The sequence below is a fragment of the Aegilops tauschii genome, chromosome 4 (genome assembly GCF_002575655.3).
Source record: "Aegilops tauschii subsp. strangulata cultivar AL8/78 chromosome 4, Aet v6.0, whole genome shotgun sequence".
In the NCBI taxonomy this organism is placed as follows: Eukaryota; Viridiplantae; Streptophyta; class Magnoliopsida; order Poales; family Poaceae; genus Aegilops; species Aegilops tauschii.
This window is the reverse complement of record NC_053038.3, coordinates 202,350,504-202,360,069: the sequence shown is the minus strand read 5'-3', so window position 1 is coordinate 202,360,069 and position 9,566 is coordinate 202,350,504.

Here is a 9,566-nt window from a genome sequence, read left to right as displayed (position 1 = left end):
CCGGCACCACCACCTCAGGTACGAGATCATGACCATCTCCCTAAAATGAAATTGAATATTCCACCCTTTGAGGGAGATATGTTCCTGATATATATCTTACTTGGGAGTTAGAAACTGAACAACGATTTACAATATCCTGAGGAGAGACGTGTTCCTGCTGCTGTTTGTGCTTTCACTAGCTTTGCATGTGTTTGGTGGTCTGAACATTGTAGATTATATCCTGTTCCAGCTACTTGGGCTGCTTTGAAAACTGCTATGCGTACTCGTTGGGTTCCACCATATTATCAACGTGAATTACTTCAAAAATTGCAGCGCTTAAGACAAGGGAAAAATTCTGTAGAAGAATATTATCAGGAATTACAAACTGGCATGATTAGATGTGGTATTGTTGAGGAGAATGAAGCTATGCTTGCATGTTTTATGGGTGGATTAAATAAAGAGATTCATACCATTCTAGAGTATAAGGATTATAATAATATCACTCGTTTATTCCATCTTGCTTGTAAAGCTGAACGTGAAGTGCAGGATCGACAGCCATTGGCGCGAACTAACTTTTCTGCAGGTCGACCTTCATCATGGACACCGCGTGCATCTTCTACTTCCACTGCACCAGCATCTCCATCAGGTTCCACCTCCAGCCGTGATACAAGAAAGCAGGCACAACCACCACTATCTGCCAAGAGTGCACCTGTCGGGCCTGCACAGAGCTCTTCTTCTTCCATGGCATCGACAGGGCACACAAGTGATATTATTTGTCGTTGTTGTAAGGGAAGAGGACATTATGCGAGAGAATGCAAATCTCAGCGTGTAATGATTGCTACTGAGGATGGTGGGTATGAGTCCGCTAGTGACTATGATGAGGAGACTTTGGCTCTTATTACACGTGAAGAACATGGTGGAGATGATTCTGAAAATGAGACGCAATACATGGCTCCTGAAGACGCTGACAGGTATGAATGTTTAGTTGCTCAACGTGTTTTGAGTGTGCAGGTCACACAAGCAGAGCAAAATCAGAGGCATAATTTGTTCCATACAAAGGGAGTTGTGAAGGAACGTTCTGTTCGCGTCATCATAGATGGAGGGAGCTGTAACAACTTGGCTAGCATGGAGATGGTGGAGAAGCTATCTCTCACCACAAGACCACATCCACATCCTTACTACATCCAATGGTTCAACAACAGCGGCAAGGTTAAGGTAACACGTACTGTTCGTGTGCATTTTAGTATCTCTACATATGCTGATTATGTTGATTGTGATGTGGTACCCATGCAAGCATGTTCCTTATTACTTGGTAGACCATGGCAATTTGATAAAAATTCGGTACACCATGGTAGAAACAATCAGTATACTCTTGTTCATAAGGATAAAAATATTACTTTGCTTCCTATGACTCCTGATTCCATTTTGAAAGATGACATTAATAGAGCTAATAAAGCAAAACAGGAGAAAAATAAGAGTGAAAATCAGATTGTGGCAAAAGAATTTGAGCAACAAATGAAACCTAATAATAAACCATCTAGTGTTGTTTCTGAAATTAAATTGAAAAGTGCATGTTTACTTGCCACAAAATCTGATATTGATGAGCTAGATTTCAGCAAATCTGTTTGCTATGCTTTTGTGTGCAAAGAGGCATTATTTTCATTCGAGGACGTGCCTTCCTCTTTGCTCCGTGCTGTCACTAACATTTTGCAGGAGTTCGCTGATGTCTTTCCACAAGACGTGCCACCGGGATTACCACCTATTCGAGGGATTGAGCATCAAATTGACTTAATTCCCGGTGCATCGCTACCCAACCGTGCACCATACCGTACCAATCCAGAGGAGACGAAGGAGATTATGCGTCAAGTACAGGAGCTGCTCGACAAAGGTTATATACGCGAATCTCTTAGTCCTTGTGCTGTTCCTATTATACTAGTGCCTAAAAAGGATGGTACGTCGCGTATGTGTGTTGATTGTAGAGGCATTAATAATATTACTATTCGTTATCGTCATCCTATTCCTAGGCTAGATGATATGCTTGATGAATTGAGTGGCTCTAGAATATTCTCCAAAGTTGATTTGCGTAGTGGATACCATCAAATTCGTATGAAATTGGGAGATGAATGGAAAACTGCATTTAAAACTAAGTTTGGTTTATATGAGTGGTTAGTCATGCCTTTTGGGTTAACTAATGCACCTAGTACTTTCATGAGACTAATGAACGAAGTTTTACGTGCTTTCATTGGACGATTTGTGGTAGTCTATTTTGATGATATACTTATTTATAGCAAATCTTTGGAAGAACATTTGGAACATTTACGTGCCGTTTTTATTGCTCTACGTGATGCACGTTTGTTTGGTAACCTTGGGAAGTGCACCTTTTGCACCGACCGAGTATCTTTTCTTGGCTATGTTGTTACTCCACAGGGAATTGAAGTTGATAAAGCCAAGATTGAAGCTATTGAGAGTTGGCCGCAGCCCAAAACGGTCACACAAGTGCGGAGTTTTCTTGGACTCGCTGGTTTCTATAGGCGTTTTGTGAGAGATTTTAGCACCATTGCTGCACCTCTCAACGAGCTTACAAAGAAGGATGTGCCTTTTGTTTGGGGTACCGCACAGGAAGAAGCCTTCACGATATTGAAAGATAAGTTGACACATGCTCCTTTACTCCAACTTCCTGATTTTAATAAGACTTTTGAGCTTGAATGTGATGCTAGTGGAATTGGATTAGGAGGTGTGTTATTACAAGATGGTAAACCTGTTGCATACTTTTCTGAAAAATTGAGTGGGCCTAGTCTGAATTATTCTACTTATGATAAAGAACTATATGCTCTTGTTCAGACTTTAGAAACATGGCAACATTATTAATGGCCCAAAGAATTTGTTATACATTCTGATCATGAATCTTTGAAACATATTAAAAGTCAAGCTAAACTGAATCGTAGACATGCTAAATGGGTTGAATTCATTGAAACTATCCCTTAAGTCATTAAACACAAGAAGGGTAAAGAAAATGTTATTGCTGATGCATTGTCTCGTCGCTATACTATGCTTTCACAACTTGACTTCAAAATATTTGGTTTGGAGACCATCAAAGATCAATATGTGCATGATGCTGATTTTAGAGATGTTTTGCAGAATTGTAAAGAAGGAAAAACCTGGAACAAGTTTGTCGTTAATGATGGATTTGTGTTCCGTGCTAACAAGCTATGCATTCCAGCTAGCTCTCTTCGTCTTTTGTTGTTGCAGGAGGCGCATGGAGGAGGATTAATGGGACACTTTGGCGTGAAGAAGACGGAGGACGTACTTGCTACAAATTTCTTTTGGCCAAAGATGAGACGGGATGTTGAGCGTTTTGTTGCTCGCTGCACTACATGTCAAAAAGCTAAGTCACGAATCAATCCTCATGGTTTATATATGCCTTTGCCTGTACCTAGTGTTCCTTGGGAGGATATATCTATGGACTTTGTTTTAGGTTTACCTCGAACAAAGAAGGGGAGGGATAGCATATTTGTTGTCGTGGATAGATTCTCAAAAATGGCACACTTTATACCATGTCATAAAAGCGATGATGATGTTAATGTTGCTGATTTGTTCTTCCGTGAAATTATTCGTTTGCACGGTGTGCCAAATACTATTGTTTCAGATCGTGATACTAAATTTCTTAGCCACTTTTGGAGATGTTTATGGGCTAAGTTGGGGACTAAACTGCTTTTTAGTACTACTTGTCACCCCCAAACTGATGGACAAACTGAAGTAGTCAATAGAACATTGTCTACTATGCTTAGGGCTGTTTTGAAGAATAATAAGAAAATGTGGGAAGAATTCTTGCCTCATATTGAGTTTGCTTATAATCGTTCATTGCATTCTACTACTAAGATGTGCCCTTTTGAAATTGTGTATGGTTTCCTACCTCGTGCACCTATTGATTTGTTGCCTCTTCCATCTTCGGAGAAGGTTAATTTTGATGCTAAACAACGTGCTGAATTGATCTTAAAAATGCATGAGTTAACTAAGGAAAACATTGAGCGTATGAATGCTAAATATAAACTTGCTGGAGATAAGGGTAGAAAACATGTTGTGTTTGCACCTGGAGATCTTGTTTGGTTACATTTGCGTAAGGATAGATTTCCTGATTTGCGCAAATCAAAGCTAATGCCACGTGCTGATGGTCCTTTTAAGGTGTTAGAGAAAATAAATGATAATGCATATAAACTTGAGCTGCCTGCAGATTTTGGGGTTAGTCCCACTTTTAACATTGCAGATTTGAAGCCTTATTTGGGTGAGGGAGATGAGCTCCCGTCGAGGACGACTTCATTTCAAGAAGGGGAGGATGATGAGGACATCAATACCATTGTTACACCCACAGCCCCTGCTGCTATACATACTGGACCAATTACTAGAGCTCGCGCACGCCAATTAAATTACCAGGTACTTTCGTTTCTTGGTAATGATTCTAATATTCATGAGAATATGATGCTGCCTAAATTGGATACATTTGTTTTGCTTACAAATGAAGGGCCTAGCTTTGAGAAGGATGAACATTGGAGCAAGAACAAGCATGGAGATGATGGCATGCGCATGGGGGACAAGAACGGAGTTACAAGTGATGATTTCAGGACGTTGAAGCCACCATAATGCGTGCATGAAGCCTTGGACGAAATATACAAGATGCTACTCCATAACTTTCGTCCAGACGCTATTCTACGTGCTGCGTCACCTTATTATTGGGCCAGGCCCATGTAATTTCGAAATACTTGAGTATAGGCTATTTTTAGAGTCCGTATGTGTGGGGAAACAAGAGATAGGGTTGGTTTCGGATCCCTTCCCCAAGGGCCACGAAATTCCCCCCTCTTCCTCCATATATACAGCCCTTAGGGCGTCGTTTAGACTTTGGGTTTTGTTTAGATTAAAAGTTCGCCATAGCTGCAACTTCGCGTACTTCGTTTGTGTTCAACGACCAGACAAAGGCGTCACAGAACCCCTCCTTGATCAATAAAGCTTTCATCTTATATTCGCAATATCCAGATTGCAATCTCAGTTTCTTGCTTGTTCTTCGTTTGCTCGCAGGAAACAGACCCTCGTGGTCAGGTTGATCGTGCTCCGGCGTGGTCAATAACCTCTCGGAGTTGGTTTAGCGATTGCTAAGGCGCGACGTCATCGCACGTTCGTAGTCGGATCATCAAAGTCGACTTCCACCAAAGCGATATCCATCATCTCATCGAAAGACGGGACACCTTTGCCTCTATCAGGGTTACACATCTATAATACCCATTTGTTATCGTAGACTATATTTGAAATTAACAGGTCAATGCATTGTGTTTAAAATAAATAACCAATGGCACACAATTATACATTTTTACGAGAAATACATAGGTTGAGCGTTTGCTTCGTTGTTTATGAACGCGCCTGAGTTACACCCGTATGATCGGCCGCGCTCGTGTGATCGAACAAGTTATCAGTGCATCACTCGGAGTTATTGACTTTTTTTCTCAGGTCAACTTGATACTAGTTATTGCTGACGTGTGCTCCGTGTACACACTGCACATCCTCGGCTTCCGGCTAGCACTGTCCAAAATTAGTTGAATTCGATACGAGCGATCCCGCAGGAGGCAAAATCTCTCGCCTGCTTTGAAAATTTTCGCGATCCAGTCTGGCATGCGAAATTGCCCTTATATCCTTGGTGCGCGGAGAACAACACGACCCTCATTTTCATAAAAGACCGGGGTTGCTTTGGTAACTTCCTGTTCCTCTCACCACATGACATCCCATTTTCTCTCCCCTCCTGCAAAAAAGTCTACACAACACCAGAGCACCTTACATCATGTCGTCCGTACTTCATCAGCAATTCTACCCCGTCCCCCTCTCGAAACCCTAGACTGCTCATCCACCGGTGTACCAGAGCCTATTCACGGACGGTGTCGTCCATCGTGTCGGATCAGCTTCTGCGGCCGCATCTACCCCTCCCACCTCCCCTAGAAACTGTAGACTGCTCATCCACCATAGTGCCACCCTTGTCAATCGCACCAGATCAGCTTCTGCAGCCACATCTACCCCTCCCAACAACACCTCTAGAAACCGTAGACTGCTCATCCACCACAATGCCACCCTTGTTAATCGCACCGGATCTGCTTCTCCAGTGCTCTCGTCAACCACACCACATCTATAGCCGTGCCTTCCTACACCGCACCGGGGCCACTTTGTTGACACCATCGTCCACACCTTTGGAGCCGCTTCACCGACGCCCCCGTCCACGGCCTCAGATCCGCTTCATCGACACCATCGTCAACCCTAGCTTCCCTACATCCTCGTCCATGGTCGTAGATCCGCTTCGTCAACACCATCCTCAACCCTACCAGAGCCGCTTCACCGATGCCATAGTCCATGGCCTTAGTTCTGCTTCGTCGACACCGTCGTCCACCCTACCGAGCAGCTTCCCGACACCCTCGTCCATGGTCACGATCCGCTTTGTTGACACCATCCTCAACCCTACCAAAGCAGCTTCACCAACACACTCTTCCACGGCCTCAGACCCGCTTCGTCCACACCGTTGTCCGCACTATCGGAGCCGCTTCACAAACACACTCGTCCATGGTCCTAGATCTCCTTCTCGAACCCCGACAGTCACCGCAGCGGCATCACCCTTGATGTCTCTAACCCGATTCCCACTATCTTCCATGATGCTAAGCACCCGCCATGACAGGTACTTGTCACCTTTAAACTCGTCCAACATCAAATATACTAACCGGTTGCTGTTACATGTTATGGAGCTGGCAAGTGCTACAAGGACGATGTTTCTTCTGGATCTAACACCCTGGCCAACCGTAATCCTGGACTGAAGCCTTGCTTTGATCTTGTAAGTGCGTCTCTCTCTTGTATTGTTGTGTGCTGCCAACGTGCTTTGCTAGGCTTTTCCACCAGTATTCCCTTTTTGTAGCCAATGATTACCACTATTGGATGATAAATTAGAGATATAGATGTCATACATTACACAAAGTCATAGGTGGCATGTAGGAATACTAGACTAGGCTCCCTAAGAGTGCCTGCAAGTCCAGTACACAGAGTCATGGCTAGTTTATGCGACACACACAATCGTTAATTGGTTGTTTAATTATGTGCAAGGGATATGCAGTGTATTATCATGTAAAGATATCTCAAAATAGTTGTGTCAGACTTTCATATGGGGTGAAGCAATGAAAAAGTACAAGATTTCTTAGTACAAGATGTATGGGGCATTTTCATGGAACATCGCAAAAAAGGAGGGGCAGTGGTGAGCCTATACAGCGTGGTGGTCACTTCATTTCAATTATCGTGACATGTTATTTTTTTGGCATTCCTGTTGGCCAGGGTTCTTAATGCCAGTTCTTTTGAGCTATCCTATGAAAACAAGCTCATGTGAATATAAGCTCCAAATAATATGCCAACCAGTTCTTTGCATTGCCTGTTGTTAAATCTTATTTGAGGTATGGTCAGTGAAAAGTCGATATTGCCCTTGTACTATATTATTTTTCTGATTAAGTGATATCACATTATATTTTGCCATTTTGCTGCCCATATGAAAATAAATTTGACTTCCAAACATCACGAATGGAACCCATTGCAGTAATTAATATGATGAAAAAATAGACCATTATTATTTGTTCAAAATGCAAATACAAAGATACCATCTACTTGGCACAATCTACTTGGGTCAATGTCTTCCAAATAGAGGATAACTGCCTAAATTTAAATGAAGAACCATTATTTATCAAAATTCTATGGTCCAAGTGGTTGGTTTTCATCATATAGCAGCATCACTTGTAAGCGTCATATAGCAGCATCAATGACTCATAGCAAGTCATCATATAAAAGCAACAACAACAGCTCATATCAATTCATCATATAGCAACGGTAGTAGCTCGTAGCAATTCATCATATAGCAGCAACAACAACTCATAGCAATTCATCATGTAGCAGATTAGAATGAAAATTTGGTAAAAAATCAGAGGAGATCCTCACCTTGCTGGATGAGCTCATCCCGCAACAACACCTCATGGCCATGGCCTGAGAGGAGGGGTGGGGGACGAGGGGCCTACTGCCGGAGTGGGGCATCGGTCGGAGTTGGGCAGCGACCACCGGAGTGGAGCGTTGGCCGGACCATAGCGGAGCAGCTGCTAGAGACCAGGAAGGGAGGGGAGGCGCTAGTGGGAGGAGCCGCCGGGGAGATGGGTGAAAGGATCGATATAGTTGACTAGAGGGGGGGGGGTGAATAGGCAACTAACAATTTTTAGCTTTTCTTTACCAATTTAAACTTTGCATCAAAGTAGGTTGTCTAGATATGCAACTAAGTGAGCAACCTATATGATGCAATGACAACACGCACACAAGCAAGCAAGGGATTTAACACAATTAAGCTTGCGAAAGTAAAGGGATGAGATAACCAAGAGTGGAGCCGGTGAAGACGAGGATGTGTTACCGAAGTTCCTTCCTTTTGAGGGGAAGTACGTCTCCGTTGGAGCGGTGTGGAGGCACAATGCTCCCCAAGAAGCCACTAGGGCCACCGTATTCTCCTCACGCCCTCACACAATGCGAGATGCCGTGATTCCACTATTGGTGCCCTTGAAGGCGGCGACCGGACCTTTACAAATAAGGTTGGGGTAATCTCCACAACTTAATTGGAGGCTCCCAACGACACCACAAAGCTTCACCACAATGGACTATGGCTCCGCGGTGACCTCAACCGTCTAGGGTGCTCAAACACCCAAGAGTAACAAGATCCGCTAGGGATAAGTGGGGGGAATCAAATTTCTCTTGGTAGAAGTGTAGATCAGGGCCTTCTCAACCAATCCCGAGCAAATCAACAAGTTTGATTGGCTAGGGAGAGAGATCAGGCGAAAATGGAGCTTGGAGCAACAATGGAGCTTTTTGGGGGAAGAGGTAGGTCAACTATGGGGAAGAAGACCTCCTTATATAGTGGGGGGAACAATCCAACCGTTACCCCCCACAACAACCCCGCAGAGGGCGGTACTACCGCATAAGGCAGCGGTACTACCGCTGAGAACAGCGGTACTACCGCTCCCCCGACGGTACTACCGTGGAGATTGGAGGGCAAGGGAGATACAGACTCGGGCGGTACTGCCGCGGTGGTAGGGCGGTACTACCGCTCATGAGCCGCACTGCCGCTGCGAAGTACCGCACAATCCGACACGAAAAAGACCCCTAGAGTCAACGCGGTAGAGGCCTGGTACCGCAGCGGTACTACTGCTGAGGACCCACCGGCAGTACTACCGCTGTGGAGCGGTACTGCCGCCTGTGACTCCTAAGCGGTACTACCGCTGGGACCAGACTCAGCCCAAAGAAGGGGGAAAGAGACCTCCAAAGAAGCGGAAAGGCTCAGAGGGTGTAAAGAGGATGTGTATGTGTTGATTCCACCCTAGCCTTACCAAAACGGACCCCCTCTTGATAGTACGGTGACTCCTATGAAACTAGTCCACCAGAAAAGAAGCGAAAGAGCTAGACCGTCTTGAATGACACTCCGAGGGGAAAGAAATCGTCTCGTGCCAAATGATGAATCTCTGAAATGCTCAAAGCACACGATTAGTCCGCAA